The sequence below is a fragment of the Crocodylus porosus genome, unplaced genomic scaffold (assembly GCF_001723895.1).
Source record: "Crocodylus porosus isolate Cpor-Errol unplaced genomic scaffold, CroPor_comp1, whole genome shotgun sequence".
In the NCBI taxonomy this organism is placed as follows: Eukaryota; Metazoa; Chordata; order Crocodylia; family Crocodylidae; genus Crocodylus; species Crocodylus porosus.
In genome coordinates this window covers 52,912,821-52,929,521 of record NW_017728931.1, presented here as the reverse complement: position 1 = coordinate 52,929,521, position 16,701 = coordinate 52,912,821, and positions in this window count along the sequence as shown.

The window sequence follows — 16,701 nt, the reverse complement described above, 5'->3', positions numbered from 1 at the left end:
GTGGAGAAAGACAGACAAATACAATAGTATGTCTATGCTACAGTCAAAGATATGATCACTGAACAAGTAGAAATCCCTGAGTGAGTTTTAATCCAGTGACCTTGGGTAGGGAGGGCACTGGAACTGTCATGGCAGCTGCCAAACAAATATGCTTTGTCTTAGGCTTGTACCACTGGGCTGAAGCTGGACCTAGCAGAGCTTCACTGCTATCAGTGCCCAACCTGCCAGACTAAAGCTAGAGCAGGTACATTGGAGGCACCTGACTGTGGTCTAGGCAGAGCTGCGGAGAGGCAGGCAGGACACCATATTGAAAGCTTCCTTCAATTCTTTCTCTACTGGTCCCAGGGAAAGCCTCTGAGAACCATTTTAAAGATGCAAGGGGAAGGGGACCCTCACTGAGTTGCCTGCCAAAGTCCTGGGCTCAGGTGTTTGTCTGCACAGGCATGTCTGATCCTTGCCAGAGATGCACCTTTGAAAGCAGGACATAAGTCCTCCCTGTGGAAAGCCAAAGAGCAATGCAAGGCTGTCCTGCCCAGCTAGCCAAGGAATATGCTTTCTGAGGAGGCCTGACATAGGACACCTCTGTAGGAAGAAGGCACTAGACATACAGATCCTTTTTCAAAGAATCCCCCAGTGGCAGGGGTAGGCCAGCAGAGAGGCTCTCTCCCTGAGTGGCCTGCAGTAATGTAACAATGGCTGGGTGAGGAGGGGCACCTTACCCTTTCACCTTCCCCTCCCCAACAAATCCTGCACTTTCCTTGCAGTGACTCCTTTGGCTTTAGACTGATATTGTGTAGATTGTATGAGCTCCCCAGGGTAATTGTCTCTGATATGTCCTCCATAGGAGGTCTATATTGAGCAGATTCTTTTTGGTATTGGGTGGTGGAACCAGAGCGTGCTCCATCCACTCTATGCATTGACCTGGTATTGCAGTGCTTCCAGGACCGGTGCAAAAAAACAGAAAAAAAAAAAAAAAGACTCCAACTCTACCTTTAGTATCAGGAAGGGGAGGGCAGCAACAGCAGTGCATGGTGCCCCGAACAGTGGAGGTGAACAGTGCAGGAGCAGCAGCCACAGGTTTGCTGCTGTGGAAGGGGACATCACCTTCTTTTCTGCCACCGAAAATCCGTGTTTAAATGGCCACTCAACATGTGTTGGTGAGCAAGAAATAAAGAGGTGACATCTGCTGACATCTTCTGGGAGGGCAAGACAGCAGTGCACAGGCAATCCACGTAGTTTTTGGAGAATGCTGGGGACAACTTCTTGGTGTAAGTGTTGGAGAGGCCAACTTAGGGGCATGTTCTTCTCGACCTGCTACTCACAAACAGGGAGTAATTGGTGGGGAATGTAGAAGCGGATGGCAACTTGGGCAGCAGTGATGATTGAGTTCAGGATCCCGGAGAAAGGAAGAAAAAACAGCAGCAGAGTAAGGATCCTGAACTTGGTTTAGGTGAGGCCACATCTGGAGTACTGTGTTCAGTTCTGGGCCCCCCATTACAGAAAGGATGTGGACAAATTGGAGAGTGTCTGGGGGAATGTGGGGGAGGGGAAACAAAAATGGTTTGGGGGCTGGGGCACATGACTTAGGTGGAGAAGCTGAGGGAACTGGCCTTATTTAGTCTGGAGAAGAGAAGACTGAGAGGGGATTTGATAGTAGTCTGCAACTACCGGAAGGGGGGATCCAAAGAGGATGGCGCTAAACTGTTCTCAACGGTGGCAGATGACAGAGCAAGGAGCAAGGGTCTCAAGTTGCAGCAAGGGAGATTTAGATTAGCTATTAAGAGAAACTTTCTCACCAGGAGGGCAGTAAAGAACTGGAACAGGTTACCTAGAGAGGTGGTGGGATCTACATCCTTGGAGGTTTTTAAGGCCCAGCTAGACAAAGTTTTGGCTGGGATGATGTAGTTGGGGCTGGTTCTGCTTTGAGCAGGGGTTGGACTAGTTGACCTCTTGAGGTCCCTTCCAGCCCTCATTTTCTATGATTCTATGATCTTCCCCCTGTACCAGCAAACCTCTGGCTCTGGCTTCTGCCCCATTCACTAGCTCTGCCCAAGATGCAGAATTGGCCAGTTATATCTCTGGTGGTATGCTGCTTGGAAAAGTTAGCTCTGGTTCTGGGAAAAAATGTTGACTTCTGACCAGGCCCCTGATTTCCGTTTTGCTGTGGCATGTTTTTGTGTGTCAAACCAGGGGCTTATAGATATTTTCTTTTTCCATGAAAAGATTTGAGTGCTTCCCTTAAGGGGTCTTTGAATTAAGCTCTGCAGCTCCATTCACCCTAATGCTGCTGAGGCTTGCCTGGCATTCTCCATGATACAAGAGCGCAAAGCTAGAAGGACCTTCTTCTGCCTGCATGAAATGACAGAGCCAAGTGGCTGCTGGCTTTTTATCTGGATGTTAAGAGATCAATGGCTTACTATTTACCATTCTCCCTAACAGGGTCTTGCAAAAATATTCACAGGAGTGAGTCCAGCCAGGAATAAGAGGATCTAAAATTTGAGCCATCTGAGTATGAAGACTGTTGTCTTTCCCAGTAGAAATTATGTTATGGAAACCCTAGGGAAAGTTAAACCCTGAGGGGGTGAGGAACCCAACTTCCCTCAGCCCCAAGGGGCAGTGAAGTAGAAAGCAGCTCTGATAGCTGTTCTGCTAGAAGGAAATTATGCCCAGTGATACTCTTGCAAAAAAGACTCTTGTTTGACCCTCTGGGACACTGTTGCTGATAACTGTTCCACAGGGAGGAGATAAAACAGCCTTGCAATACAAGATCTTCTTCGGAGTCTATCTGAGCTGTAGGCCTGGACTCTGGGCTGTATCTTGAGAGTGAAGCATCCAGAAAAGCAATGAGAGGCTCAAATATGCCTATGCACCCCCTTTTCTGAGTCCTGAATTCTGGACCATTTGGGGGGGTCCTTAGTGGCTGCTTGAACTTACAGTTGCTGTACGCTGCTTTTGCAGAGCTGTCCCACCACTCGGAGTAGCTGAAACACAGAACGCTTTGCCCATATTCCCCGCTTGCTCCTTGATGCACCCAGATGTCAGGGCTGCAAGGAGAAACCAAGAAGGCCCTCTTTGGGGTATTTCCCATGGGAGGATGATATTGGGACCTGAGGTAGCACAAACAAGGTAGGCCCTGGCTCAGAATCAGTGTGCTGATCCCCACCCCCACTTTGGAGAGGACAATAGCAAGGCTTAATAGCAAGGTGGACAGTATCTGGGACTTGAGAAAAGGGTGATTGAAAGGGGCTCATACTCACTGCAGAAAATATACAGGCCCAATGCAGGCATTCCGGGGTGGGGGTGGGGGGGATTTTTACCCTAGTAAGAAGTTCAAACACTTGAGACTCGTCCTGCCATGAAGAATCAGGGTCAAGTAGGCAACTTAAGCATAGCCCACTTCAGGCCCAAGGTGCTTGCAGCAGAGTTAAGCCTGACAGTAAGTGAACCGTAGTAAAATACATGAGATTGAAAGGGCCATTTGATTCCATGAGCCGGAGAAGAGGACAGAGGAGTCTGTAGGAAGAGCATGAAGGTGGCTTAAGATGAATATGAGAGTGAGCTACAGTGATGGGCTAGGCAGCCAGCCCCTGTCCCTGAAACATCTCATGTTCTTTTGCTGACGCCTGAAGTTTTGCTGATAAAAGTGCTGACTTTGTCCATTCGCCCGGCAAATGTACTTATTGCCTCTGGCATGCCCCCCATCCTGCACGGTGTCAGAGCAGAGAGGAGCGCTACTGCTTATTTCCTTTGAACTCTGGTCTCCTCTCCCTGAGTCTCGCCCTTCGTTTTCAGTGGAGTTTTGATTGTGCCTCTGGCTTTTGCTCCAGCATAGCAGCATTATCAGCCTGGTGCTTCTGAGGGAGTGAAGTGAGAGGCAGAGAGAATTACAGTATAGCGCTGGTGAGATAGGAAAGATTGAATGGTCCCCCTTCCATGCAAATGGGGCCATTAAATCACACGGGGGTATCTCAATGTGGCAAGGGCTGGAGTAACTGATCTCTTATTCCCATTAGGAGGGACCTGCTGGAGACTCAAAGAGGACCAGTGATCATCATCTTCTCCAGATCAAGCATTGGGATTTAGGCAATTTAACTGACTCTACACAGCTGTTCACACACAAACTTACTCAGGAGCATGCACTCTCCCCAGAGGAGCATGGTTTGTGGGCAGCTACAGGGTCATATACCCACGCCCACGACTGCACTTGTCTATCAGACTCTCAGACACACAGGGGCAGACTTTCAAGAGGTCTCACGGCATCTCAAAGGCTTAGGGACTCTGCACTCACAATCAAGGCCAAATTTTCAAGCAAACAGAGCAGCCACAGGGCATCTAGCCTGCTGAGCCTGTTTGAAAGCAATACACAGCCTCATATGACTCTCAAGCTGATTTGTGCTTCAAAGTGCTTTTGGGGAACCCTCTCTTGGAGAACAGGATCTGAGTTGATCTGAAAAATTTGGCCCTTAAAGCCTGTTAGACGCACATGTACAATAGCAACAGTGGGGGCACTTAGGACACAGTGACATCTGTAATTCTCAGAGCACTTTATAGGAGAAGGCTAGTAGTGTTATGGACACTAAACTGATCGGGAATGAGGTACAGGGAGGTTCATTTAAATCATTTGATTACACAGCAGTTCAGTGTTGGAGTTGAGAGGACAGACCACTAGTTGATCCTGTGATTCCTGGTCCTGTGTTCTACTGAAGCCAGTGCTGCCCTTGCAATCAAATATGTTCTCCTCTACCCAGTTGTGCTCAAAGGCCCATTGTCATCTGCTCCCCTGCTCCACAGAGACTGCTAAACAAACACCCATTTTTCTTTCTCCCTCTCACATGCACATATACACTCACTGGCTAAAAGTCACCCACGTTGCAGCCACATGCCCTAGCCTGTGGACTCCTTAATATGGGAGACTGGCTCTTTAACTGCAGAGATAACTGATAGAAACGAAGGCAACTCTGAAGTCAGTAAAGCGTAAAATTAGCATTAGTGTGAAAATGACACCATTGCCTCATCTTGAATGCAGAGCAACAAGCAAAAAGCAGCGCATGGGCATTTGCCTTCCCTACCTGAGTACGTGAAATGATCGCGCAGTGCACCAGCATGCCAGCTTCCTCCACTGCTGGGCCAGGAACCTAGAGGCAGCTGCCAGAAACGATCCAGGGAGTCAGTCAGGGCAAGGGCTGGAAATGGGGGAGCTGTGAACCAGCTGCTGTTTTTCCATCTCTGGACTTCAGGTGAAACAGATTCAGTTGGTCACTTGAAATCAGGCCTCTCTCAAATGCCAGAAGTACAACATATAGCTACTGTGCTGATTCCCGCAGTGTCTTCAGAGCAGAGAAATGCAGCAGTAACCAGAGCTAGGTCAGAGGGAGGAATTTTGCACTTTGAGGGTGTCTCTGAGGGCAGACTGTCTGGGACACAGTCCAGGATTCATATCTTCACCTCCTCCAGACCCTTAACTAGCTTCATCCATAGTTAATGCTCACCACCCCCCCCGGCCTCTTCGCCTCTTTGGTAAACCAAACTGTATTTTTGACTGGTTGGACACAGCTAAACATTAAAACATTGTGGTCATCCAGGCACATATAAAAGGCCATTTATCAGGCAGGCTGGGATGCATTCAGCATCCCTACCTACACTCTGGGTAGTCAGCTGCTAGGTTGCCTCAGAGGGAGCCACAGAGTCAGCGCTAGACAAGAAGTGGCAGAGTGCACGGTTCAGGCTTTCCTAAGAGTAGTCTGGTATAAAGTCCCCAAAAATTTCAGTGTACAGCAACATGTAAAAGCCCTAAGCATGACCCAGAACCTGTCTGGCCTGGGCAAAAAGACAGGAATGCTGAAGAGAATGTTTATTTTGGGGGAAATTTTGGAAACGTCCTGGTTTCAGCCATGCCAGAAATTAAGTTTGTTTCCTCCTTGTCCAATGGGGAAATGCCCAGGGGCTCAGCACTGAAATCAAAGAGCTAAAATGTTAATCAGACCTCAAAAAGGCTCCGGGAAGTTCAGATCCAGGCAATTTTTCTTGGTACACTGTCCAGAAAGATGATGAATATCAACCTAGGTTTACTAGCAGCAGCAGAGTGAGGCCAGTAAAAATCCTTGTTAATGGCAGGTTTTTTTGTGCAGGATGCATAGTCCTCTGCCGTGAGGACTTCAGACTGGGCAGTAGAGTAACCAGGGCTTGGTGACCGCACTGACTACAGCGAGGCATGGGAAGGAAAGCAGGGGGCACCAGAATGGCGGCAGGGAGCTCTGGCTATGTGCACAAGAGGCAGGAGTCCCCACACAGCTTCACTCCTCTTCCCCTTTCTTGCAGTTGACAGCTATGGAGTTAGCCTCGCAGCCACTATCAGACTAAGGTTTTCAAGCCACTTGCTACAACTAGGTAATTGGTGGCTATGAGAAGGATAATGTAGTAGTGTTTCAGCAGCAGTGTCTCCCACGGGGGAAGGAGAGTGAGGGGGATGAGGTGACTTCCCCTAGGCCCTTCACTCATTCTTCAACATTCAGTACAAGCCCTTCCCCACCTTCACCCCCATCCCCTTTGCCCAGGGTACCAAAATAGCTAGCTATGTCTCTGAGCCTGGCAGAAGGTAGCTACTGCCTCTGCCCTCCCTGTGGGTGTCTGCTGGTAAGCAGGGAAGAGCTTTTTCTAAAGCTCCTTAATCCCCCAACTTAACCTGCCAGGCTGCACTTCCCTACACCTGAGAGAGCAATAAATGCATATTATAAAACTGCACACAGCCAGTCACATGGCATTTGGTAGTTTGTGCAGAAATTATTCCAACTAGAATCACCAGCAGCTCAGACTGGATCTCAGCTGTTTTAAATCACACTGGCTGTGCTGACTTCAGTAGATACTTTGCACTATGCCAGTGAAGGAGCTGGCCTTACATCCTGAAGGTCCTGCTGGCTCAAGTTCTACCCGCTAGGGGTCCCAGTTACCCAAATTTCACTCCTGGATTCTAGCAGCCAAATTCAGAGGGTGGTGGTAGGGCAGAGACTAGAAATGTGAAGGGTAAAACAATTAATCATTTAGCTGATAAGCCCAGTGATAAGCAGTTAGTTTACCAGTTATTGTTTAGTGTGGGGCAGGACACAGTGGGCAGTGGCAATGCATAGGGGGTGCACATGCACCCCCTGAGAGCGCCGGTGCAGCCCCTGACCAGCTACACTCCCCACTTAGGCAATGGGTAGGAGGGAACGCCGGTGCCCCCTGCAAGTTCTGGCCAGGGAGTGGGAGTGCCAGACGTAGGTCAGTGAGATTGGCCACCGGGGACCCCCCCAGTTGCTGACTGGTTGCTGTGGGGGGCATGTGCCCCCCACAACTAAGGTGGCACCAGTCACCCATGGCAGTGGAAGAAGGAAAGCTGCACTGTGCTTCACCAGGAACTGGAAGGCGACAGGGCAGGCAAGAGGGAGGGAGGTAAGGAAGAGTGAGAAGGAGGGGAGAAAGAGGGGTGAGGGGGAACTAGTAGCCCCCTCACCTATGAGGTAAAAGAGGAAAACTTTGGACAGCCTAATGACTCAACAATTAAGCAATTAGCTGCTCATTCACAGGTGCTTCCTCCCTCCTAGTGCACAGCTTCAGGTGACCTGTGTTGTTTGGTGAGTCTAAGGGCCCAGGGAGTGGCTCCCACCAGCAGCCATGTCCCAGCTGCTGTGTTATTTGTTAACCATTTAACAGATATAATTAGAGGAGGTTAAACAGATAATTTTTTTAATGATATTTACACCACTACTAGAGACACAGACACAATTTACTGCAAGGTAAAAGGGGCAGGGCTTTATCGGATCCTAGCTGTTCTGCCATAACAGTCTGTGTACACATGCTTACCCCACTACAGAAGGAAACTAAACAGCAGTAAGTGTGTTCACTGGTGTTTTAATTAGACTGTGTTGGAGCAGACTCAATTAATCCAGTCTGCTTTGCATTCAGATTAAAACACTGCAGTGTTGCCGCAGTGTCATGTGTATTAACCCCCCTCTTCCCCCGCCATGCATTTAAAAATGGCTGTGGGGTGCTTTAAGTAAACCTCATCAAATGAGGTCTAGATAAAGCATCCCACAGCCATTTTTAAACACACAGGGGCTTAATACACATGACATTGCAGTGTTTTAATGAGAGCAGCTGCCTGGGAACTGCTCTCATTAAAACACCCTCATTCCCCCACCTCTGAGCATGTGTATAGGTAGTCTTACTGAAAAGTAAGTGGCCACAGTTAGGTTTCACTAACAACCGGATAAGACCAGGCTGAGGGATAGTCACCACAGAACAGCTGAGGTACAGTATACTCCCCTCCCTCTCTTGTTCCCTGATAAATTATTTGTAAACCTATGCTCCTGGATCCCCAGCACTATTTTTGCCTCCTTTAGCCTTATTCCCCGTCCCTGATTCTGGTGTAACCCCATTGATTTCCACAGCATTAACCCTGGTTTACTGAGATCAGAACCAGCGCTTCTTAGAGTTGTCGCTGCAAGTCTGTAAGTTGCTGAGGGAGTCCAGAAGTCGGTATACCTTACACACAATGGTCCTGATTCTGTGCCTAGTCCACATGGGTGTAACTCAGGAACAGCTATTGCAGTCATTGGGGTAAAGTGAGCATAAGGGAAAGGAGAACTAGGTCCTAAAGGGCAAAAAGGCAAGTGTAAGTTGAAGGAGGGTAGGATCACTTAACTTCCAGGCTTCCACACTTCACCAACAACTCCTTGGTGTGGAAGCTACATTCATTTATATTCCATTAGGAAAGTCATAGAGGAGGTGGGTCTAAAGGAAACTAAGCAGTCTTGAGGGGGAGCTAAGAAATTGTTAGGGGGTAAATTTATGTGTTGCCCCGACTGACCTCAGGTCAATTCATTAGGAGCTGACTGACACTAGTTCTATTTTCAGGATTGTATATGATTTCCCTGACTTAATAATAGCAGAGCCTGAAGTGCCAGTGGCCATGTGTTGAATCGGGAAACAAGAGACCCAATTTTGGGTTCTTGCTCCTGGGTTGACAGGGGCTGAATCCCCAGATGACATAAATCACTGAGATGCCCTTAGAGGCGGCAGGTCTGTGCTGACCCAGCTGTAGATGTAGCCCTTTGCCATGCTCTGCCCACAGGAGAGAGCACTGTCCATCTACAGTCCCTTCTGGCCAACGTAGGAGTGGTGCTAAAAGGCTCTAGCAGGAATGTAATCCTATTGTCCTCAGGCAGAAAGGCCACAGCAACAACCCAGCCCCCTGCTCTGCTGCCATGACTCAGCTGAGTCTGGTGCATTGTCTGTGTCTATTCTATTGATACACTATAGCGAGCATTGACCTGTATGCAGAACCTGGGGTGCTTACTATCTATATCCTTACATAGAAAAAGACCAGTACAAGTATCCATTATAAGCTCCCCTATCCCTCCCCCCTACTAAAGTGCAGCAGACGCAAGAGAATAAGGAATAAATGTCAGCCAGACTCCAAGGTATTTTGGAAATAGCCTTTTTTAATTCAATACAATACTGTCGGTTGTTGGTTTCTTTTTTTTCTACACCTGGACCGACTATAACAGCAGAAACTAACCATTGGCAACTAGGAATAAAATTCTCTCACATGATATGAACTGTACATTCAATTGGAAGTTCATTATTAAAAGAGAGTGGGAGGGTGTGTGCGTGCACGTGTGTCAGTGTAAAGGTAAATAAAAGGGATACACTGATGAGAAGAGGAGCCTCTACCCACCCCGTCCCCCACACACAACTCCCTGTCACCCTTGGTGATTGTTTGGAAACTTTCTTATTGTCCAGACCTTGTGAACTATTTCTAGGTGTGACCCAAGAGGCAACACTTGGAACATAAACCCTTCCATAGCTCAGTAAGGGGTGGAAGGAAGGTGTGTAATGAAAAGATGAAATAACACTGTTTGAGAGGTGAGATGGGGTCAGATGGGTTTTCTAATTGTTATTATTCATATGCAACCACATTTCTTTTTTTTTAAGGAAAAAATCAACAGCTCCTGTTTGAAGGTGGATTACTGCTGGAGAGAAAACCATATCCCCCCAGGTGGAGATTGTGATGCTGATTTTCAGGTGGAAAAGCAACCTGTTCATGTATAGTAGTAGTCCTCAATCTTCATAGACTCAAGGCCCTCTCAGAAAACGCTGGCTCTGATTTTTCACTCATTTTTTAACTATGGAAGCATAATATAGCAGTTCTGCTGCTGCAACGAACTCTGAATGACCAGAGCAGGTCAGAATGTTTTTGACACTCTGGATTCCTATTTGAAATTTCTGGGTTTATCTTGTGACTCATGTGTAGGTGTCTGCCCACTTAATAGTGCTAAGATTGCATGGCATCTTGCTACACCCTTAAAAGGAACTCATGGCACCCAGGGGCTGCAGCACCCAAGTTGAGAATCACTGATTTATAGACTGAATGCAGTTAGTCTGGAAGGTTGTTGTTTTGTGCCGGAAAACATGCAAAGAACGTTTTTTCCCAACTATTTTAGTTGCTCTAATAAAAGATATCACATCTGTAAGCTTATTCCAGAGGCCTGTGAGATGGGCCAGATTCTTAGTGTAAATCCTGGTTGTTTGTGGTGTGGCATGGATACTGTGTGTTTATCCGGGGTGCATTTGGGGCAAAAGTACTCCCTGGGGAAGGCATGGTAGTACAGAGTCCGGATGCTGATCTCAAACACGTGTGGCTTGGTAGCTGTCTCTTGGGAATGCAGTTCATTTTCAGCTCTGATTAAAAGATGTGTCGCTTTGTAAAGCCTCCTCCTATGTGAGTTCTAAACTGCTGCCCATACTGCTCAGGGCACCAGGATGGGCCTAACCTGAAATAAAAGAGGAACACCAGTCTACTTCTTTTACAGAATGAGATGTGATTGGCAGATATATTTTATATTGGGTCCTTGCTACCTGCCTTTTTGAAGACAAACTACAAAAGTCTATCTGGTGCCCTCCCTGTTCTGGAAAGGGTCTCACAGCAGTTTTGTCTGAGAATAACAGACAATCCCTCTCTTACCTTTCTGTTTCACTGTGGTGTGGCTACTGGAGGTACAAACAGGTGCCTCACAGTGAGATTTGAACAGGAAGAGAAGGCTTGTGGAGGTACTTATCAGAAGGACTGAAGAAATGGCCAATGTGGTTTTACTCTGAGATCTGAGGTTAAATCTCTATGATGCCAAAGGCAAAGTGCAGAAGTAACCCAACTCAAACATGCAGGGTCACATGAGGGTCACAGGGAAAATGTTAAGGGTGGCTGGGACTTTGTTAGCCAAAGGGGCTACTGTGCTGTTTTGTCAGAAATGTGGCTTTGTAAAAATGACCCTTTCTTTCTCTACAGATCCTTTTCATGGCACACCCGAGACAGAGCTGCCCATCTGTGTGACTCCAGAGAAGACTATTCTGATTTCTATTCCCCTTAGTCCAGTAACCCAGGGCAGTTAAAAGGAAGCGAGTTGACAACAATTTACTGTTAATGAAGGGCCTGCTCCTGTGGGGCTCTGAGTCCCTTAGTTGTTACAGAAGTCAAGGAAAGCAAAATGTGACTAGCACCTCTGAGCATATGGAAAGCACCTCACTGAATTGCAGCTCAAGCTTCAATTGCAGGGTCCAATTCTGTCTTCTGTTACATCTACACAATCCTATCCAAGGTGCAAGTAAAAAAAGAAGTTTTATTACTGTTATGGTTGGAGTGAGAACCAAGCCACACCCCGCATGATGGCCATGATGCCAGCTGGCAGGGATAAACCCCCCCACCATGTCTTTACTTGTAAACTGAGCATATTGGGCCTGATGGCCATTGCTTCCCTATTACTACTGAATCCCACAATGACATATTTTAGAGTCAATTTCAGAGCGAAAAAAGATCTTAAGAAGACTAAAAAGAGGCTTTTAGAACTATATTAGGGAAGAAGTGTTCAAGAAAATCCAAAGATCAAAGTCCACTCTACAAGGTAAGCACTGCCCTCGATGTTGTGGTCAGAAAATTTGTTGTTGGTTTTTACCAAAGAATATATATTTTTGTCAACCTTTTCCCTGGAAAACGGAAGTTTTTTGCAAAAAAATTGAAATCCAAAATATTTCAGCTAAAAATCAAAGTATTTTGATTCTGAAATACATCTAGGGTGTCTCGGGGAAGTTTTATTTTGCATGGTCTCAGTCTCTTCTATAGAAAAGCTGTCCGCTTGCAGCACATCGCCCTTGATTTATTATGATCTCCTTTCTTCATAAGAGAGAGCCTCATTGTGACAGTTGCATGACCACGGTACAGCATGGGAAATGGCATCCACCAGAAGACCCCTGCTCATTGACACATGAGCAACCACTCCCATAAGACCCTGTAGTGACATTTCAGAAACAAAACAGATCCATTGGGTAGAAGAAATATGCTGGGTTTTTTTCAACCCAATTGAAACAACAAGAAAACTGCTTTTCGGCCATTTGTATTTTCCACAAAAAATGGGTTTTTTTCTTTTAAATTGAAACCCTAATTTTCTGCTGAAAAATGACTTTAACAGAAAATGTAGAACCACCCTCTGCTCAACACCCCTGCCTTCACAGGGAGCTGATGAAGTCCTGTTTTTTTCAGGTATAGGGGCCAGAGTATTTAAGAAATTAAGTGATAAACTTATTTCCTCAGAGACAGTAAGTTATGGAAGACTGTAGGGCGCTGGGTGATCCTGGTAATTGCTGCCATAAGTTAATTTCCTGCCCTACTTAAAAATGAAAACTAGTGGTGGTTAGCGCACAGAAAGCATAGTGCTTACAATATTTTTTAAGGTGAAAGGCTGCTTGAAAGGCAGAATATGGCAGCTTCTCTGGGTCAAACAGTAGCACTGAAGGAGGATCCCTTCCCTGCTGAAGGAAAAAAACTATGTACATCTGCTTTTCCCCCACAAGGAAATTCCCTATCAAGGGGAGTCCAGACATCTGCCATAAACCACCTGGAACAGGGGCAGGGGGGTGAGAATCGGGAGAGACGAAGAGAATGGATGGGAAGGATTTAGAAAGATGACGACTCAGAGAATGATCAGAGGTGGAGGGGAAGGCAAGTGCAGATTAAAAGAGCTAAATATGTCTAGTTTGATTAAGTGACAATTGAAGTGGGGCACAACAAGAGCCTACAAGCATCTGAAGGGCCTTGATGGCAAGCACGAAAAGGGATTTCCATACAGTGGCAGATGGGGCCAAAGTAAAACCGAGGGGGAACAATTGGATGAAATAAGGGAAATGAAAACTGGCCGAATCTTGGGTAGAATATGCTGACAGCAGGAGGCCGTGGAATAGTGCCCCATGGAAAGTGGGGAAAGCCTCGGGGAGTTTGAAAACAATGCTGGACAAAGCTCTGGTTTTTTATTATGGGGAGTAACCCTGAGGGCTGGAGGATCAGAACGGCCTCTGGACACCTCTGGCTCCTTTGATTCCACAATTGCAACACATGACACCATGTGCATTGTGTGTGGGTCTGGGCCGAGTCCTTACGCTTTTCCTCACGTCCCCTTTCGCCTCTCCAGCTGTGACTGTTGAGGCCACGTGCATGTTTATTCAAACATCCTCCCTGCCGTTTTTGTCAGCCATACGTTCCTCTTTTGTGCCAACCATTTTGCACAGCTGGGAATCACAGAGCTTGCCACTGCAACAGTAGGCTTCAGTGAGTCACCCCAGGGTGGTATCTGAGTTAAATAACTGCAGTTGTTTTCTCGTCAGGTATAGGAAAGAATGATACACATATCCCTGACATCACTCACTGGCAGTTGATGTCCAGTGGTGGCAGCTGTCTTTGGCTCTGCGTCTGGCTCATGTGGTTTCTCCTTTATGTGACTGGGGAGTGTGTGTTGTGGGACCTCCTCCCGCCAGCCCCAGCTTCTAAGATCTCAGCAATTCCTATATGAGCACTGAGGTGAGGTTGCTGCTTCTCCCACTGCCTCTGTCCCAGAGGGCCTGGCAAAATGCGTTCCCTCGAAAAGCACCAGTCTGAGCAAAGATGGAGGACAAGCTGTTTTAAATGAAGACAAAAAAAGATGACAAATTCTACAATGCCTTAACTACCCTCTCTCTCTGGGAAGAATTGATGTTTCTTCTTCTTCAAACCATTAGTAAATAATTAAAAGAGAGAGACAAAATATTCTCTAAAGATAACCTAGTCTTCTGTTTCCATGGTAACCTGTTTCCTAAGCCAGAAGCCTTTTGCTTGAGTCATACAGTAGAGGGTGGAAACCATTTTGTGGGGAGAAGGGAATTGCTCCTCCTCTCTTCCTGGAGACCATGACAATTCACGCGGGGGGGGAGGTGCATGTGTGTGGGGCAGACCACATGGCTCAGGAGAAAAGAGGGAGCTTGTGAGGACATCTTGGACCACTAGAAAATCAAACAACGTTTTCCTTTTCTGAGTTGCTTCCAAGTGAAAAACAGACAAAGCATCTACTCGGGGAGGAGGGAGGTTACTCTCACCATCTGATCTGAGTCTAGGTGGCAGGGAACTTGATAACATCCTCCACAACCACAATTGTTTTTGTTATTTGTTGTGTGTATTACTTTAGTGCTCAAGTGCCCCGATCCTGGACCAGGACCCATTTGTACTAGGCACTGTACAAACAAAGAAACAGATAGACAGTTTTTGCCCGATCAGCATAGCCATCCTCAGCAAGTGACTGAGGTCACCAGTAGATAGGAACCTAAGGAATGATTTGAAAACAACAGACGGTGTAGAGGAGGATGGCAACTTGACCTCGTTCTTCAGAAGTGGAATATGAGCCATTGGTGAATTGCAGCCTTCACCCCTACAACTATCCCTTATCCTTGGAGAGTTCAAGACTATGTTCCCAAGTCCTTCATTGCTCCTGTGTTGCAGTGCACCTGTGACTAGAAGGGAAAGTGCAGGGCCGGACATAGGCATGGGTGAACTGGGTGGCTGCCCAGGACCCAGACAGAAAGGGGCCCCCAGAATGGTAATTGTTATTATTACCATCATCATTATCTCTGGGAAAGGGGGCCTGATGCTAAAAGTTTGCCCAGGAACCTAGGTATGGTGCTGGGAGAGTGTAAGCCCAGCAACCACACTAGCATCAACAGGATAAAGAAAGCGTGAAAGGTTGATAGAGGGATGGATGAAGAAACATGTCTTCTGCATACCCCTAGCAGTTGCTCTTTTTAACTGTCTGGTCCCTCAGCAGTTTCTAAACATGCTCCTTAGGAAAAACTGAACACTAATAATGACAGAACAGGCATGACATGGGATATATTTGTCTGAGCAAGTCAGGGGACACCTGTGAGTTGAGAAAGAAATGCTAGGATCTCCTGGTGAACAACCACTCTCTCCACACTCCTTTGAGTGAGAAAAACCCAGTCTATCCTTATTTACTTATGGGCTACTCACAAGCCCTTATGCTGGTTAGGCTCTCCTGATATCTAGGCTCTTTCTCCTAGAAGCAATGAGAAGTCCAGTCATATCTGCTTCCCCATCCATCAAGCATGCTAAATTGTGTGCAAATGGAGTTCTCAGAAAAGTTTCAACTCATCAGTTGTATATATACATTTAAATGCTATAAAATATATACACAAGTGGCTTTAAGTGAAGGCAGGTGCGCATATGAAAACAAAACAGATGAGGCACCACCATGAAAGGGTGCGTGCAGAAGAATCTTTTTTGCATATGAGGAAAAAAACCCAGCCTGGCCTGCTGCTGAAAGTAGCAGCATCTCAAGAGAAATGTGGCTTTTACTATTCCATGGGGGAAGGAGCAGGGACCAACTTCGCAATGACATCATTCATGGGTGTCAGCCACTTCATCACAGGTAAAAGCAATCCCTTGAGACACTAGGAGGAGGTGCCAGGTGGCTACGTATGACTGTGAACAGTACCTGTGTATCTCCAATGAAGCAATCAATATCAGCTATAAATCAGTACCTGTCAATTCAGTGGGTAACAGAGACTAGTCACTGGTCATTATACCACCTGTAAATGGGCAATAGCACTGGCCCATGGAATGTGCCCTACACCACAGACCCGTACAAGGACTGGGCCCGTGCCCCTGGGACTTTATGGGCACTGCACAGATATAGTTAACCTGGAACACAACTTGTCTCTCACTTGTGTAGATGCAGAGGATAATACCAGGGCCAGCAGAGAAACTTTTTCAGGTGTCCCCAACAAACTAGAGTAGATTCTGCCCTTGCTCTGATCACCAGTCCCTCTCTCAGTCCTGGCTTAGCTAATACACTTAGACTTCTATCCTATTCACAGGGATGCTCAGAGTCCCAGCTCCTTACCCCACTCCTCCTAAGGCCACGTTTGAAATAACTGAAGATAATCTATGTGCAGGTTGTCTCTCTTTTTTTTTGTAAAGCCCTGCCTCTGGCTTCAAAGTGTATCAGGATCACAGTTTGGGCCTCAGGTGGCCAACTGCAGTCTTCTGTCTATTGTGGATTGACTGTTTTTCTTCCAACATAATGCAAAATCAGGCAGTATTTCTCTCCCCTGCTTGAATAAGAGAATGGCCAGGGAGAACCTACCAAAAGACCAACAAGTGAAAAAAAAAACAGTTAAGAACCTTATTATTGCTTTAATTAATCAGGACCAGCATCCTTCCTGCTGAGGTGGGGACTCCAGTGGTCCTGTCCTCTCCTTACAGACCTGCTATCCCTGCAGAGACAATGCATGCATTCTCCACAAAACACACATTCCTTCCAACAAATCACTTACGTACATTAAGTTAATTAT